The sequence below is a fragment of the Camelus dromedarius genome, chromosome 29 (assembly GCF_036321535.1).
Source record: "Camelus dromedarius isolate mCamDro1 chromosome 29, mCamDro1.pat, whole genome shotgun sequence".
Classification (NCBI taxonomy): Eukaryota; Metazoa; Chordata; class Mammalia; order Artiodactyla; family Camelidae; genus Camelus; species Camelus dromedarius.
In genome coordinates, this window is record NC_087464.1 from 19,906,251 (window position 1) to 19,924,758 (window position 18,508).

Below are 18,508 nucleotides of genomic sequence, written 5' to 3' on the forward strand. Positions count from 1 at the left end.
ACTAGGAAGCTGCCATTATCACAGGGGTCACATCCTACGAAGGCAAATGGTTCCCTCTCTGCCCGGGCCGTCTCAGTGGGATGCAGCTCCCCACGCCCCATCACCAGACCTGTCTCCTGTGTTCGCAGGGCCACATCCCCTCCCTTCCAGCTCACAGGCCCCTCCTGCTTGCCTCCTTTGCAAGCCCCCCTCCTCTACCAGACCTCCAAGCAGTTACGCAGCTTCCTCTTCCCTACTTACCCTCCCTCCAGGGGAACTCACTAAGACACTGGCATCCAGACCATTTCTCTGCTGATGATTCCCAAATCTGGTCATCAAGTCCTGCTGTCACCTCCTAAAGGTCTCTCCATCCTCTGGGTTCTGCTGCTGGCCTACTGCAGGACCTCCCTTGGTCTCCCTGCCACTGCTCTCCACACGGGAGCCCGACCTGACCGGGCCCGCCCTTGCCTGTATCCTCCAGCAGTTTCTCTTTGCTCTGAGCACACATGTGGAGTTCCCTGCCATGATCAGTCAGTTCCTGTGTAGTCAGGCTGCTGTCCACCTCTCCTGCGCCCCTCTCCGGCTCTGGCCACACTGCCCTATCAGTTTTATGAACACATCATGTTCCCTCCTACCTCAGGGCCTTTGCACATATGTCCTGAGGTCAGAAAGCTCTCTTCCCTCTCTTCACCAAGTTAACTCCTAACAGACTTTTAGATTCAACTCAAACATCACTTTTCCAAGGAAGCCTGTCCCTGGCCAATCCCATCCCCTCCCGGTCTAGGTCTGGTCCCTGGTGACTCATTCGCATTGTACCTGTACTTCTGTGAATGAATGCAGGTCACAGCAGTCCAGGTGAAAGATGACAGGACCTGAAAGATGGAGCTGCAAAGAGGGCATTCAGGAGGAAGGAGATGATGTCAATGCCTCAAAATACATGATGTGTCACCGTCACTGCCCAGAAAGGGAAGGTTCTAAAAAGCCTCGGTCACCTGATCCTCCTACACTGAGACTGAATGGGGCAAAAAAATTTCTGGAGGAGGAAGAAAAATATGGTTGGGTTGGTTGGATGTACATACATCTACCAGGCCATACACAGGATACCTGAGGGCTGTGGCAAGTAGAGGCGTGGGCACTTATGCCTTTCTCCATCCACTTGCTCAGCGGGCCAGGTGCTTAACAGGCATCCAGTTCTAGACCTGGCTTTATCACTACGTGACTCAGTTTCTCCATCTATTATCCAACTAAGAAATGGGGTTAAGCAGGACATCCCTTTCTTCGGCAGAAGCTGCTGTAAGAAAATGGGACCTGTTTCGATTATAAGTAACATTTGCAAAGCTCTGACTCTGTGGGATGCAGCTCCCCATGCCCCATCACCAGACCCGTCTCTGTATTAGAAGCCGGACAGTCAGAGATGAAAGGACCCCATCTGGCCTCTGAAAGATTCAGTCTTGAGTGTGATGGAGATATGGAGCCAGGTAATTTCATACTGAGAGCTGTGTGCTGTGCAAGAGACTGGACACTCGGTTGTGGGAACGACTGGGAAGATCCAAGAAAGCTTCCTGCAGGAGGCCACACCTGTGCTATCCTGGCAATGGACGGCAGAAAGGCTTTAGGGAGGAGTGAAGCATGACATAAAAGATGCCCTTTTCCTGAACATATTCCTTGGATTGTTCCAGAACTTCCGAGCAGACTCATTCATGCCCCTGCTGTGAGGGGCGTGCCCTCTTGTTCACGTCCAGTCACTGGAGCTTTCTGGCCTCTTACCCCAGCTGCAACTCCCGACAGGATCTGGAATTATTTGCCCACCTCAAATGCAACCCTCTTGTATAGACCCTTGCTCAGGGTCCCTGAGCATAATCAATGACAGATGCACAAATAGACTGAAATCTCTCTCTCTACAGCAGTCCCACCCCGCACGCAAGTATCTCCCCCAGAAATATCGTTTCCCTTCACACATGGAGATGGAATGACGGCCTGCCCTTACCCAAGGCTGCAGGCAGGTTTTCAGTTCATTTCAACATCAGGACAAACTAAGGATTTTGAGAGCTTCACCATAATACAGAGAACATATCTGGCTTATGATGCAGCATCTAGCCAAACACTATTTCCCATTTCCAATGCAGACATATTGTGCAGAATTCCTAAAATACAGAACAGGCAGCAAAAACCTGGGGGAAAATGTGAAACTTGAGAGCATTACAGATGAAAAGAACAAGAGGGAATTTTTTAAAATTTTGCTTCTCCCCTCACCCCCATTACCTTATATGCCTTTAAATACGAAAAACACCCCTTGATCTTCACATTGGAAAAAAAAAATCAATGACATGCAAACTTTCACAACACAATAACATAATATGTTAATAACCATTCAAATAAAACCCCAAACGGGTCTCTTCATGGTTGGGAGGGAGGGAGGGGAGGCAGCTAACTCAAGAAAAACCCTCTCCTCGCTATTCATCTCTCTTAAAACAATTCTTTTCACAGAAAGCACATCAAATATCAGAGCCCTACCTTTTCAGAGGGATTAAACAAAGATCTTTCTTCCTTATGACCAACACCTTCTTGGGAGAATCTGTTATCCGTGTAGAAGAAATGTCAGAAACCTCTGGGAGGAAATGAGCTGCATTTGTATTCCGCTCAGAAAATGTCATCACAGATCTGTTTACCTTAACTGTGGACCATGATTCAGCCGTGACAACTGTCTTGCATACTGATCAATTTATTTGCAGCAAAATTTCTAACGTTAACTGCTTAGGTTCTGAAAAATCGGTGACTTGGATTTCTTGTGCAACCACAGTATATGTTGGAAAAATCTAGACTGTTAGCCAAACATTACCAGGAGGGATCAAAAAGGGCCCCTCCTGATGTGCAAGTGAGGAAGGGTCCCTCCCACTTCTGGAAGGAAGGCAGGGCACATGACTCCCAAAGGCCCTCTGTGGGGTGGGATTTTTGTAGCACAATCTACAGAAAAATCATCAGACTGAGCCCAGGAGACTCTGACTCCTGGCCCTTGCTAGACTTTAACCAGCTGTGCATCCTCTGTAAGGCGTCCCTCAGCCAAAGGCAGGCTGGGTGGGGGTCTCTGCAGAAGAACAGGAGGGAGCAGGCGTGGGCAGAGATGGCCGACGGACTCAGGCAAGGAGGAAGGGGCCAGGTCCTGCCTCCATCAGGTGGTGCCACCCACCTGGACACGGAGCCCTGGCTGTGGGCCTGAGCCACTCACTCTCAGCAAGCAAGCAGGTTTGGCATTAGGGAACTGGAACCATCCCAAGCCCAAGACAGCCTGGAGAGATGCCCTTCAACCTCAGCTTGCAATGCTGGCTTGGGCAGAGCCCTGCTCCCTGGCTCGAGTGGGCATGTGTCCTGGGGAACGCAGGCACTGCAGCAGAGCCGCGAGGTGCTAGCATCCACGTTCCCAATGAGTGTCCACGCCCACCCCGCTGGCCAAAGCCCCAGCATCCCTGCACCGAGCTTTACACAAAGGGTGAAAACACAGACCGAGCAAGAAGACGGGCACGAGTAATTCAGCAGAAGAAAGGGAGGGAGGGTACTGTTGAGGTTGTGACTCTGGAGCAAGACAGTAAGAGTGAACTCCGCACTCAACCCGGCCCTGCTCTGTGAGACGACAAGCAAGGGCTGCTGTTAACCGCAGTGGGACCTCCTCCCACGACCTGTCTCATGCTTGCATCCAATACAACAGCCGGAGCCCATGAGAGGAAGGTGGGTCTCATCAGCCAGGCAGAAGCAGGCTAGAACACTGGGGTGGAGGGAACAGGCTGCCCCTAACAAGATCTTAAAGGGAGCCTCAGCTAAAACCCAGGCTGTGGCCCACCACGGCCCGAGTCGTCAGGGTCAGAAGCCCAAAGCAGCAGGACAGACCTCGAGGAGAAGGTGCAGGGTGTGTGTGGGCTGGTGGTGGAAGAGCTCACAAGGGGGCTTAAAGCTTTGATTCTCCACGTCCAAAAACACAAGAAAGAGCCATGAGATGGTGGAGAGTTCAGATGCCACCCTGAGGGGAACCTGCTGAGGAGACATACTTGTCTGCTTGGAGGAGCATCCTTGAGGCAGGAGGAGAGATGAAACTGTCTACAAATCTGTGAGAGACCTTCCTGTATAAAACGAAAGAGGCCAGTTCTCGATTACTGCAGAGGCTTTGTTTGGCATGGTGGCCAAGGATATGAAGGGTAAGGAAGAAAATGAATGACTCAGATGCGTGCTGAGTGTCCAAGTACAGTCTGAAGTTGAACAGAAACCAAATGAACTAAAATGTCTGACATAAACCCAAAAGCTAATAAATTATGGAATACCCACACAGATAAAAATCACTCAGCCATTAAATACCACGATTTGAAAGAATAATGTTACCGGGAAACGTTAAGGGTACATTAACAGAGCAGGACACAAAATCTTACAGGCAAACACATTTGTCTGGGAATCCATCAAAATTCAGCTTCAGTCACTGTATTTGCCCTACTGTTTGGCCTTGGCTTTGGGATGAATGCCTTGGCCTTTGAAAGGACAAGCAGCGGAATACCTATTTCAGGATGGTTTCTGGCATTGCTGAACCTGTGTGTAATCAATGCCCCTATGATCACATGGGTGACGTCTGCATCGACAGTATGTCAACAGCAATACCATGGACCAGGCACGCACATGGACTTACTGTTCAGGCCCGAAGCTTCACTTTCAGATATGAAGAGACATTCCAGGTGAGCTAAGATCGAAAGTCTCCCTGTAGGTAAGACATGTTTCAATTCTCCCAGTCCGATAGTTTCATGATACACCACTGTAGGAGTATAATGTGTGATAATTCATGCCCATAAGGTGAAAGCTATTAATTTTATGTACAAAACTTATTAAGAACTTTCAAATACTTAAATGTAAGAGAAAATGGGGGAATAATACAAATATTGAGAATGCATAGCTTGCTGCCTTTAGACCGTTCTATCTTCTTTAAGCTAAGATGGCAATAGAACCATAAATAATACTACAAAGCAGAATAAAAGAGATCATCAGAGTAGGCTATCATCAACATCTATGTGGAGTTGTTTGGTATATGTACTGACCTACGGAGCAATAAAAAATGTACCGGGATTTAAAATTTTTTATAGTTTTTTTATTTAGGTCATGCATCTTTCAAAAAATTGTTATTTGGAAGTTTTCATATCTGTACAAGGATGAATTAATCGTGGACTTTGCTACCTGATAACCGTCAAAATCAAGTGCACCAAGATGATCTGTAATAAGTCATCATCAATCTAGATGCAATTAAGAAAACAAAGTGCGAAAAGAAAAGAAAAGGTTAGGGAAGTATGAAGTACCCCCAATAGCGCTTGCTTCTCCACCAAACTCAGTTTCAAACGAACATCTATTTAGTGTCACCGACTGCAGTGTGACGGCCAGGGAGCACTCAGCGGTGGACAGCGCCCGGTGCCCAGATACGCCCCTTCCTGAGCTGGACGTCAGATGTTTACCGTGTGACTGCCACCTATAAACAATAGTAAAATGGTCATAAGACCTAATTACGTTAAAATGTCAGATTTTCACTCAATGATGGTGACACTCAGCTCCAGCCTCAATGACAGCCAAACGCTGACTTTGATGCTCACAATTCAGCATTAGGTCCAACTGATGTAATTCAACGCACCTCTAACAGGTACACACAGTAGGGAGAGAAAGGCTGTGTGTGCGCTCACGTGCGTCTTGGGGTAAATACACTAAAAAGGGGACAAAGCTAATACCTGAATAGTTAAGATTACCTATTATTTTTATTTCCTACGTATCACTTTCTATAATCTCTAACTTGTTAAAACTTAGAACACAGTACTCTTATGAATAGAATGCAATGCAGGTGGTTGAACAGAAAGCAAACGAGAGATGCAGGATGCTGGACCCCGTGGGCAGGCTACTTGGGCACCCAAAACAGAGCTGGGGAGGCGGAACGGAGGCCGGCAGCTGGGAAGTCGTGCAGCCACCTACAGCTCACCCGGGAGGAAGCGAAGGGGCGGTGGGAGGGGAGTGGGCATGGTTCCAAGACGAAGTATGTGCTGAGTCCCCCAGCAGGGTCGTGACAGAAGCATCATCGCTCCAGTTCCCTGGGTGGGCTTGTATTTATTAATCTTCTGATCAGAACAGTAGTCAATGTACACGATAAACAATCCAAAATACTCAGGCCAGTGTAAGGAACGGGGAGATGAGGCCAGACAAGAGGAGGGAAGAACAGGAGAAGAGAGGCAGAGAAGGTGAGACTCCAGCCAAGAAGTATCAGGAAAGCAGTCATTCGCGGTGAGGGAGGTGCTGCCGCCAGCTCAGAAGTGGGGCAAGGTACGGCAGTGGCCAGAGGGACGTGCGTGTCCCCCCAGGGGGCACTCCTGCCCCCTCCGCAATCCCTGACTTCTCCACGCCGCTGGGCGATGGGGAGCGAAGGCCCACATCCTGTCCCAGAGAGGGGACCCGTTATGCCACTTGGTACCACTCAGAGACGCAGCCGGGTCCTAAACTCAGGGCCGTTCCCCCCTTTCAAAGGTGTCCACGCTTGCCCGGTACCAGGCCCAGCGCAAGTCCTGAAAACAGAGAAGGATGGAGCCCTGAGGTGAGGGCAGGAAGGGCGAGGGGTGCGTGGGAAGTGACACCCAGCTAAGTTCCGAGCCTGACGTGCACTGAGCGGCAGCCGGTGGGAAGGCCCAGGGGCCCTGGGGGCGGCAAGCTGGTGGGTTTGTGGTGGGCACAGTTTAACCAGTCAGAAACAGACAAGGCGAGTCAGACTTGAGTCTCACAGATACTGCGTCCTCATCGATTATCACCCAAGTAAGGACACCTTTGAAGGAGAGTGGGACAAACAGTAAACCAGACCACACGCCGCCGTGTGCAGATCAGGGAGGAGGTATTGGAGCTTCGCAGGCCACAGGCTCTGAGGTTATGCTACCAAAGGTGGCGGGCTCAGGGGAGACGGAAAAATCAACCATGTGCCATTTGTACAGTCGAATGAGCCAAACCTTAGCAAAGCTCCCAAGTCAGAGTCCTTCCCATTGGGAAGCTCTTGGGACGCATTCCTTCTGGGGACAGCCCAGAGCCAGGAAGAACAAGCCCAAAAGGGACAGAGCCGGAGGCACCGCAGATGCCGGGCGTCCAACCTCAGTTTGACATGTGAGTCAATTCAGGCTCTCCTTCCTGGCTCCCAGTGTGTCTGAAGGGCTGGGGTCGGCCTGATCCTTCAAGGATATTAATTGTGACTCTGGGGTTTTTCTCTACTGTGATGGTCTTTTGCTTTAGTGACACAGAGAAATAATCAGAATCGGGAGCGTGGGAATGAAGCGCTATAATCCCCCAGCTGCCCACCCAAGCCGCTGCAGCCTGGCGGGCCCCGGGGCGGGGGTGGGGCCCGGGCGCACGGGAAAGCCTGCACACCTCTCCCGGGCCATCCCCACGGTGAGCGCGGCCTGCCTGGCTCTGTGCTGGGCCCTGTCCTGCGTGCTGTGTGCACAGGGATGAATCCCACGTCCTCCCGCCCCAGACCGTGTCCCAGGGGATTTTCCCCCAGCCAATACTTCCCTCATCTTCGTTTATATCCTTCATCAGGATCCAGTATCGTGATCCTCGCGTGGGGGAGTGGACATCGGTCAGGGAAACCGACACAGTGGAATTTTTCTAAAGAAATACCAACCTGCCACCTGTCACCACCACCCCAAATAAAGGCAACAACAAAACCAGAGTCCCAAACCCCAAATCGTCCCCGTGCAGTCGGCAGCCCAGGGCTTGTGAACAGCAGGTCCTCCGCCCACCCTGCACGGTCTCCTTCCGGACGCTCCAGCTCTCTTCCGAGCAGGTGGGTTGCTGGGGACAATAGGGCTATGACAGGGGTTGGATGCAGGACCAGATCCAGCCCCTGCCCCACCTCCTGGGCAGCCTTCCCAAGGCCTTCTTCCCGCCAGCCGCTTCCCTTGCCCTTTCCCCGGGAGCAGTGAGGCTTCCTTCAGGATCCTGAGGGCAGCACAGAGGAGGCCCTGCCTGCTGTGAGCCTGCCCTGTCTCCTCCCAGAACACTCGCTCCAGGGACAGTCCCTCATTGGGACTGAGTGTGGGGACGGACGGATGCAGTTGGACTGGCAGCTCTTGCCGGTCAGGCCCAACTCCTCTCTCTGTCATTTCATCTTCTCTTGTCCTCTCTCTTGTGCGTTTTCCCCTCCAGTCTCGTGGCCAGGAGACTCCCATTTCTTACTGCAAGGCCCTCATCTCTCCATCCTGTCCAGCTGTTTTCCCAGCCTCGGTAGCGCTGTTCCCGCTCATCCAGCTGCTTCTGCGGGTCTCTGCAGCCTTCGTCATCGGCCTGCCCTGTGGTGGGCAGCTCCTGCTGGCCCACCAGCTCTCCAGGTGCCCGAGGGCAGGCTTTGCATCTTCAGTCCTTCTTCAAAGATCACCCGGAGTCTGGAGCCCTCTTAGCCCATGCTGGGTGTCTGCTGGGTGGGGAACATCTGGCAGGAGGCCACGCAGCAGAAGCGGCTCTCTGAAGTGACCAGCCACCCCTTGATCCCTGCCCAGGCATCTCCTTGTCCTCAGCCTTGGGGACAAGCCCAGGTGTGGCAGCCAAGGTCCCCTCCTCAGATGGCCCAATGGAATGGACCCCAGACATTGTGAGGGTCTAACATGGTGGAGAACCAACGCTGTTCTCCCCCGGGAGCTCAACCTCAAAAGACTGGGGTTTTTTTCTCAATAGGTCAAAATGCAACATCTGTTTCCCATCCAGCTACTGCTCCTGCAGGGTGTGGACTGGGATGAAATGCGCACACTTGCTGCCGTTCATTTGCGTCTCTGGGCCACAGCAGGGGAGAGACGCTTTGCCCACTGGTCAGCTGAACTAGAGGTAGGAGATTCCTCAGCTTCTCCTGGGACCTTCTTGGGCAGGATGTGTGGGCTTATTTGCTTAGACCAGAGGTTGCAAATAATGGCTGATGGACCACATCTGACCTGCCTCCTGTTTTTCTATGGCTCACAAGCTAAGAATGATTTTTACATTTTTGAATGGTTGGAAAAAAACCACAGAAGAATAATATTTTGAGACATGAAAATTATATGAAATTCAAACGTCGGTGTGGATAAATTGGCAGACAGGCGTCATTTACATACCATCTACTGCTGATGTGGAGTCCGGAAGGAAACTGGCCAGCACGGCTGGGACACAGGTGAGAGTCGAGTCTGATGGGGCCTGGGAAGCAGGCAGACCACATAGATCTCAGTCGGAACACGTCTCAGAGCCGGGACCACACACATGTAGTCACATGGCCTGTTGACTCAGCCCAGAGGGTGACCCTAGAAAGCCCAGTCACAGCTGTGGGATCGAGCCAGAAGCCCTAGGAAGCCATGGTGGTGCCAGGCTCACCTCGTCCTGGGGAGGAGGCCTGAGCGACAAGAGCAGCTTCCCGAGGGGATGGGAAGAGCCTGATGACGGCTGGGGGTCCCTCGCAGGCTGCCCTGTTGGCACTTCTCATGTGACAGTGACATCCTGTGGCTGTGACTCCGGTGGGGGGGGCGGGGGCAGAGCAGGGAAGGGAGGACATGCTGGCAGGGGGTGCAGGAGGGTCCCTGCTACTTCCTAGGACAGAAGGGCGGCCATGATCCCCGCTGGCACAGAGAAAGGGCCTGGATTTCTCCACTGGGCAGAGGCCCTGCCGGGAAATTTGACCAAGCAGTCTTGGGCCACAGCATTCCTTTGTTCTAAAAAGCTACATCCGTGCAGTTCATGTCCTCTGCTTTCTACCCTAAGAGGAGGTCTGGGATGTGGAGAAGGCATTCTGAGAAGAAAGAACCTTCTGGTGACTTATATTGTATCAAGTAAATCTTCCATCTTTTCCAAACCACTTCCTGACATGAAGTACGTGCCAAGTAAATACTGAGGGTTCAGTTCACTACACGTTGAAAAATTTTTGTCTACTTCTAGATCCAAAGGCCAGATGTGGGCAGACGACGGAGCATGGAAGTTGGGAACTGTATATGAAAGGGAGAATGTTTGCTTTGAACCAAGAGTGGTTCTCTGGTTCCTCGGAATCCTCTTCATCTCTTTCAGAAGAGAGAACTGGCTCCAGGTAAAGTGAAGACACGTGTCAGGGACGTGGGGCACAAAGCTTACAGTCTCAGTCCTGGCACTTCTTCCTCCGTGTGACCTTGGCGCTCCTTCAGCCTCAGTCTCCACATTTATCAACTGAGGGCACTTCTGCGGACAGTGGCTTCAAGCAACCGAGATAATCCCCGCACACTTGTGGAGTAAGGCTGAACACGATGCTGTGGCTGGAACATGGGAAAGCATCCAGTTCCTTCCCTGCTCACCTGTAAAACTGGGTGAGCCACACGCTGACCCCTCTACCTGCACATTCTGCAGCCCAGGTACCCATGCCTCATGAGAGAACGTCCAAGGAAGTGTTAGTAGGTCAACATGGCAACGCACGTGTGCGCACTGGTCACACTGCTCAGCAGTCCCCTAGAGCCGTCTGAGTCCACGCACAGACATGGTCGGAGTGAACGACTCCACAGCACTGCCTCCTGCAGGGTTGGAGGGAAGCACCCAAAATTTGGGCCTCTGGCCCACGTGGAATCTTCCACTCAGTCATTCACAAGTACAATTTTCATTATGCAAATACCAGTGGTGTTTAAGTCCCCAGACTAAGCCCACAGGTAAATATGACAGACAGACGGAGACTGCCCCACCACTGTCAGGACCAGTCGTGAAGGTGGGGCTCTAACGATGGGACACAGAGAGACAGTGGGAGGCAGAGCTGGGGTGGGACAGGCAGCAGGAAGGGAAGCGCGACGTGGCCTGTAATCCCTCAGACGACAGATTCAAGAAGAAGGAGAAAATACAGTAGAACTGAAGTGTAGCAGAGAACTTTCCAAGAGCCAGGATGGAACTGTGTGAACGCCTTACAAGCGAGTCGCCCGGAGTGCGCCAAGCAAGGCCTGGAGGACTGCCGGGCCACGGCTCTGCCACAGGGATTCCTGCTGGGACTGCAGGGTTAAGATAAACGACCTGGAGCTTCCTAAGACGCATGATTACCTGACCTTCACCTACTTGGCATTAATATACGACTCGAGGTATCACGGTTAACCTCAGCCTCTATAATCTACAACTGAACTCAGTTTTTCCTTCCAAACCATTTGATAAGATGACTTCTATCAGCAAAATCTCACTTGTTTTCAATCCTGAGGCTCAAAACTCCCTGCTTTCATTCCTCTAAGGTTTTCTAAGCATTCATCTTGCATCGGGTACCATAGCGGGCACTGCCCTCAAGCTCAAAACTGAGCGGGACAGTCCAATACAGAACCAATCTGAGCTGTGAACCAAGAAATAAGTTTTAAACGTGTCTAAGAAGAGAGGTAGACACAGACGCAAAGCACACGTGCTCAGGTCTTAGCAGAACGAGGCACAGAGCCCTAACCCTCGGGTCACTCGCCGGCTCACTCCCCCTCCTGACGTCCGTTTCTTCCCACTTTTCCCACCCGGACTTATGACCTGTACTGCCCCAAACATGGATCACTCCTACTAGAGCATCTAACAAGAATGATCCTGTGCTCGTGCTATGGACTGAACTGTGTCCCCTCAGAAGTCAGACGTTGAAGCCCTAAAACCTAACACGGTGATATCTGGAGGGGGGCTTTAGGGAGGTGATTAGGTTTTGCTGAGAGCTGGAGGGTAAAGGCTCCATGATGCGTCCTTACGAGAAGAGGCACCGAAGAGCTTGCTTCCTCTCTTTCTCCGCCATGTGAGGACACAGCAAGGTGACCATCTACAGCCTAGAAAGTGAGCTCTCATTAGGAACCAAACAGGCTGGCCCCTTGATCTTGGACTTCCCAGCCTCCAAACTGTGAGCCTCCAATAAATTTCTGTTGTTAAGGCATCCAGTCTATGGTGTTTTGTCATGGCAGCCCGAGCCAACTGATACTGCTGGTCAACAGCACCTAGTGGAAAAGAACATCCTTCATTTGCAAAATGTGTTCTAAACAAGGTCATTTAACCAGGTTAAGAGTAATGACGACTCTTTCTGTTCACGGACACTGAGGGAAAACAACCCAATGACCAATGGTCACACTCTTGGGTTAACCAAGTCCTCCCTTCCCTTGGCCCTGCCCTTGCCTATGTAGTAGCCTTGGGCGAAAGGGGCCACTAAGAAGCTGGGTTTTGCTCTGATGGAAAGAAGGTCAAGGGGAACTGAATTCTGGTGGCAGCCTCGGGCTCCTGTGATTGCTGTTCTATGTATCATTAGGATGACACCCTAAAACCCAACCCTGCTCGTCCAGCTATGCTCTCAGTAGGAAATATGGGGACCAGCATGACCAAGGTGTGGTTGAGGAGCTACCAATAGTCCATATTTATCTTGAGAAGAAGCACAGACCTCAAGAATCTTCCTCCCGGTCTCTTCAATAAGTGGTGCTGGGAAAACTGGACATCTACATGTAAAAGAATGAAATTAGAACATTCTCTAACACTATATACAAAAATAAACTCAAAATAGATTAAAGACCTAAATGTAAGACTGGATACTATAAAATTCCTAGAGGAAAACATAGGCAGAACACTCTTTGACATAAATTGCAGCAATATTTTTTTGGATCTGTCTCCTAGAGTAATGGAAATAAGAATAAAAATAAACAAATGGGACCTAATTAAACTTAAAAGCTTTTGCACAGCAAAGGAAACCATAAACAAAACGAAAAGACAACCTACAGAATGGGAGAAAATATTTGCAAACAATGTGACTGACGAGGGACTAATTTTCAAAATATACAAGCAGCTCACACAATTCAATATCAAAAAAAAAACAAACAACCCAATCAAAAAAAATGAGCAGAAGATCTAAACAGACATTTCTCCAAAGAAGACATACAGATGGCCAACAGGCACATGAAAAGATGCTCAACATCACTAATTATTGAAGAAATGCAAATCAAAACTACAGTGAGGAATCACCTCACAACAGTCAAAATGGCCATCATCAAAAAGTCAAGTCTCGTGAATCGACTCAGGAACCTGAAATAGATAGACAGCAGATATGGACCGTGACTCTCAGAGGTCACCCTGTGGAAATGCTACGGAAATAGCCATCTTCATCAAAGATAGTGGGAGAGAAACGTGTCTGCTAGGATTTCAAATTTAAAAGCAGCCCTTTAGAGAACCATGCTTGCAGAAACAGGAAGTCTGCTACACACTAAAGAAGTCAAAAATTACATAGCACCCCAGGCTCCTGGCAAGGGCATTCTCGTCTTGAGCTATTTAAAGACACCTGAGTCCCTGTTCATCTTGATTATCTTGTTCGTGTTCCTCTTGACAGAAACAAGGCTACTAGGAGCAGATCTTCAACATTATTAAGCAAAAAAACAAAAAAAAAAACCAAAAGCCAAGATTTGGTCAAGAGTAGTTGGATATGGCCCAATATCCCAAGTTACTTTGCAAAAACATCTCTGTGATATGTTTTTAACAGCTCATTTGTTGTATGTCTTATTTGACCCTTCAAAATTCAGTGCTCTGTGCTGCAAAATAAGGTTTATTTTTCACAAGGAATTTTACAAAATTCACGTCAGATCCTTGGAAGCAACCACAGAGAGCAACCACTTTCCTATCTTAGAGGCAAAGATTCTGGGTCTCAGTTGTGTCTGGAAGCCTGAGTCTGTGAGACAAATTAGAGATCCATTCTGTTTGTCTGTTTGCTTTTTTTCCTTAGGACTGTTTTGGGGAAAAAGAGTAAAACTGTTTTGTCAATAAACCAAAGAAAAATTATGACTCAGACCACTGAAAAGGAAAGGTTCCAGGTGACAGGGGAGCAGTAAGAGAGCGTTGGCTTCCGCCTGCAGGTAGGTTTTGTCTGAACGTTACAGACAAGGGGCTGCCATAATAAAACCACGTGGGACACTGCCAATGACACCACCCAGGTTGGCCCGTGAGGGTGCCCCGGAAGAAGTGGCCCGGCCGTCCTGACTGGAGAAGCAGAGGAGTCCTCAGCTCAGACCTGACTCAACCGCTCTACCGTCCTGCCGGAGTGGGAAAGCTTCTGAACATCTCCTCAACAAAAATGGGAGCAAAATGACATAAAGTAAAACTTCACGGGAGTGGAGTGCAAACCAAATGAAGCAACCAAAACCCAGACACAAAAGCATCCGACCAACCAGGGAAAATCACCTGCTGTACGCCTGTCCCATCCCCTTCTTCCCTTTACTGACAGTGCTGAGAACATCTGAGATACGTCCCCTCCTCTCCCAGTCACAGCCCGTGTGCCTCAGGTGAGTGGGACCACGTGAGGGCTCTTGGGGTGGGCACACGCCCAGATCTGGTCAGCCAGAGCACTGCGCCCCCTGGCCACAGACCCCGGCTCAGCGATACCGTCTGACTTCTGCTGGAGTTCAGATGTCACTGAACCACCGCTCGGGGAGAGCCTGCCTGAGATTAAAACCAGCACCAGTGGGAAGGGCTAAGGGAGCAAAGGAGAGAGATACGGTACTGCAGGTGCAATGCCAGCGCCTCCACATCACCACCTGACGCCAGACGCCCACCTGGCTCTCCTAGTTCTACGAACAGTTCCTGTGTGCTCGGTTTAAGCTAGTTGGAACTGGGCTGTCTGTCTCTTGAGAGTGAAAGAATCCTGACAAATACATTGTTATTTTATTTTCTTGGCATCTCCCCCTACTCCTCCCTCCTCCTCCTCCTTCTCCCCCACTCTCTCACACACACAATAAATATTTGTTATTTGTATATATGATAAATTATTTGACAAGCACAATGCTTCACTGACTACACTACAAATTCTATATTTGCAGAAAAATCTCACTCATTAATATGGATAGAAAAGCTCTAAATGAAATCTTAGCAAATCAAATCCAGCATACCTTACCATAGTAATATTAAAAGAACCATGAAATGTTATCATGTACCTTTTATTCCAGGAAGATGCAGATAACTCAGCATTAGGAAATTTATTAATAGCTTAAATAAGAAAAAAAAAAAAGAACACTGTGCTTATCTCAATAGACACTAAGACATGTGACATAACTGATTATGTGACTCCTGACTTTGACAAGTACGTGTTCCTAGGAACTGCTGGGTGCTTCAGACTCACTGCTCAGTGCTGCCATCACTCAGACCATTTGAGAATAATTTCTCAGCTCCATGTGGAAATGGTCCTCAGATCCAGGATGATTCCAACGATGGGAACAGCTACCATCTACTGGGCACAGACACCATCCTCCATTGGGCTAAACACATTACATTCACTGCCTCATCACCACAGCTCAGCTCAACTGCTCCAGAAGGTAGGTATTGTTATTATCCCATTTTATAGATGAGAAAGCCAAAGTTAGGAGGCTAAGTAATCTGCCTAAAGTCACACAGCTAAGTAAGGGATAGAGCTAGAATACATGCAAACCAATGTACATTAATGTTTTTTAATCACATGATGCAAAATACAGCCTGTAAGTCAGGAACACATTTCTCTTTTAAAAATTTTCATTCTGTTATAAATTATAAGACCAAAAAAGCTAGAAAATATACTTAGCACAAACTAGACAACTATAGTTACTCTTCTGTTGAATATGAATCCAGACCCATTTCCATATGTATATAAATACAAATAAATACAGATTATTTAATATAAATAAAATCGTATTATCTATATAATTTACTTTTTTAACCAATAAATCATAATGCTTTTTCCTGTCTATAAAAATAGAAGTATATCATCATTGTAATGCCTAAATACATACAAATAATTTAAACATTATTTGTCATTGTTGGACATTTAAATTGCTTCCATTTTTATAAACAACACTGCAAAAATCATTTCAGCATGATATATTTTCTCACTCTGATTATTTTCTTAAAATCGACAAGCATACTTGAATCAAAGAGTTTACACATTGCTACCACTAGAAATAAACAAACTTCCTAGCCAACCCAAGATTTTACAGTGCTTTTTTTTTTTTAATTGAAGTATAGTCTGTTGCCAAACTGACAGGCGAAAGTACACCTTGCTTTGACTTTTATTTCATTAGTTATCAATGAATCTAAACATGATTTGTGATTATTTTTTATTTTCTAAATTGTCTAGTTCCTTATTTCAAAAATGGCCCTTGAGGTTTTAGTTTTCCTTTTATTGTTTACAAATACACACTGTAGACTCACATACACTCTCATATATACACACACGTGTACATATATACACACATTTGATATTAACTCCTCATCACACACTTTAACAATATTTTCTCCATTGTGATTTAACTTGGCCTAAGCAGGTTTTTAAATTTTAATTTATCGAAAATGTTAAGACATATAAAAAGGAATGAAATTTATACAAATTCCCACCTCAACAAATAAAACATTCTCTGTTATAGCTGTAAACTTCCCCAGCGGAAGTCTCCCACTTTCCCATATTACATTTTAAATATGTCTCTTGCAAACCACATATGGCTATATATAGTTTAAAATCTGGTTTGACAATCTTTGTTTCCTAATCCAGAAAATCAGTCCATTTATTGGGACTATTCATATGTGCAGATTTACTTCTACCACTTTTTTTTTTTTTTTTTGCTTCTTATTTGTCCCACCTTTTTCTGTTTCTTTCCCCCTCCTGTGTTACTGTTTTATTGGAGGGGGATTATATTCACCGTTCTGTTCTTTGTTGCTCCACTAGTTTGGAAATTTACACTCTATATGATTTAATTACTACTCTAGAAATACGACTGTGCATACTTAGCAGAGTTCGGTCATCCTGACCGGCACAGTTTTACCTCTGGTCACCCCATAAAGCCATGTTATCATTTGTTATAGTCAAAGCATATTTACGTTTATTCTGTGTTCATCACTTTCTTTGCTCAGCACCCCCTGCTCCTGAGGACGTCCGTTTGGAGCCCCTGGAAGACGACTGCCTTCCAGGAGGAGAGCTGTGAGAAGCTTCTTTGAGGAAGTCTCTAACTCTCTTGATTTGTGTATTTTGAAGTATTTTTATTTTCCTCTTATTCGCAAAAGAATTTTGTAAAGTTTATAATTCTAGGTTTACATTTTCAACTAGCATGTTGAAAATCTTCTGTTGTCTTCTGGTTTGAATTATTGCTGTTGAGAAGCCACCCATCAATCTACAGCTGACCCTTAACACGGGTTGGAACTGCACAGGTCCACTGATACCAAAGATCGTTTTCGATAGTAAATACTACAGAACTACGCGGTCCATGGTTGGTTGAACTCACGGACGCGAAGGAACCCGGGATGTAGAGGAACCCGGGATGCAGAGGGTCGACTATAGGTCATAGACCAGTTAATACCCTGCTGTTCAAGGGTCACCCATCACTGCCTTTCCTGTGGCGGTGATCTGCCCGTTCTTTGTCACCGCTTGCAGGATTTTCTGTGTCCTTGGTGCTGTTTTCACTACATTTTGTTTAGATTTGGATTTCCTATTACTTATCTTGCCTGGGACTTGTAGCTTCTGAATCTCAGGCTCAATGTCTTTCACTAGCTCTGGAAAATTACCAGCCTCTTCTCTTCGAATACTGCCTCACCCCTGCTCTCCCTACAGAATCTGACTGATATTCTAATTTATTCACATAAGAAGTAGGAAGCCCTGCCTCTTTGTCTCATAGGCACTATTTCATATGCTCTATGCTGAATTCTGTCATTTCTTTCATTCTGCTTTCTAATCCATTAATTCCCTACTCATCTGTATTTAGTAGCTATTTAACTCATCCATCAGTTTCCTAATTTTATTTTTCAATGCTACAATTTCCTGACAGCCCACCTGGACTAACAACAGCTAGCCAACAGACTGCCTTCAATCAGATCGTGAAGGTCTGGGAAACGAGTATCTCACTAGGAATCACAATTGACCAAAGACCAGAAGCCTGTTTTCAATTTTCCTGAGCTGTGTAGGGTCTGAGGTGTCATAAACGACCAAAGGAAGCATCTTCCTCAGGAGAAGTGAGATTGGATCTTTCAATAGCCAAGCTGGAAGGGATGAGACAGGTTTAATTTAATGGCTAAAAATAAAGCAATAAGATAGGGTTTACACTCAAGTTATCACAAGAAATTCCTATCAGTTATACAATGTTGTTTGATGCATCAAGGCTCAAAACCAATAAATTAAAAAGTAATAATTTCTTTGTATCATTTGATGTTTTGACAATAACTTCCACTTCACTGATTTTAAAATTGTGACCACAGCTTTCTTTTTGTCTGCAGTGGCCTGACAGACCATGGCCAAACCTTTTATTTTCAAACCTTTTAATCATTTTTTTTTCACGTTGTAAACAGTAGTACATAATGGTATAGTTTGGCTTCTGCTGTTTTACCCAATTGGAAAATCTTTTCCTTTTAAAAGAGAAAGTGAATCTAGATGCTTCTTTTAAAAGCCACCATTTTCCAGTTAAAGACAGCACAGTGACACGTGCGTCATCCTCTGCTCCCTTCCGACACCCCATTAATGACAGTGAGGAATTTCTAACCCCTAAGGCCAGAAGGCTGGCATTCCCCCCGAGGGATGTCCCCCAAGAAATATTTTCTA

At 47.4% G+C, this 18,508-nt stretch overlaps 1 protein-coding gene across 6 annotated transcripts in view; it reads right to left on the bottom strand.

Annotated features, from left to right (window-relative positions):
- ARNT2 (aryl hydrocarbon receptor nuclear translocator 2) overlaps positions 1-18,508 on the bottom strand; it is a 163,565-nt gene that overhangs the window by 131,031 nt on the left and 14,026 nt on the right. The window contains exon 1 of one of the 6 annotated variants that reach the window (XM_064480650.1): positions 2,494-2,589. The exons of the other annotated variants lie outside the window; for them this stretch is intronic. The gene's annotated coding sequence lies outside the window, so the exon portion shown is untranslated. Of the gene's footprint in view, positions 1-2,493; positions 2,590-18,508 lie in introns of those variants that run through there. 6 annotated transcript variants of the gene reach the window in all.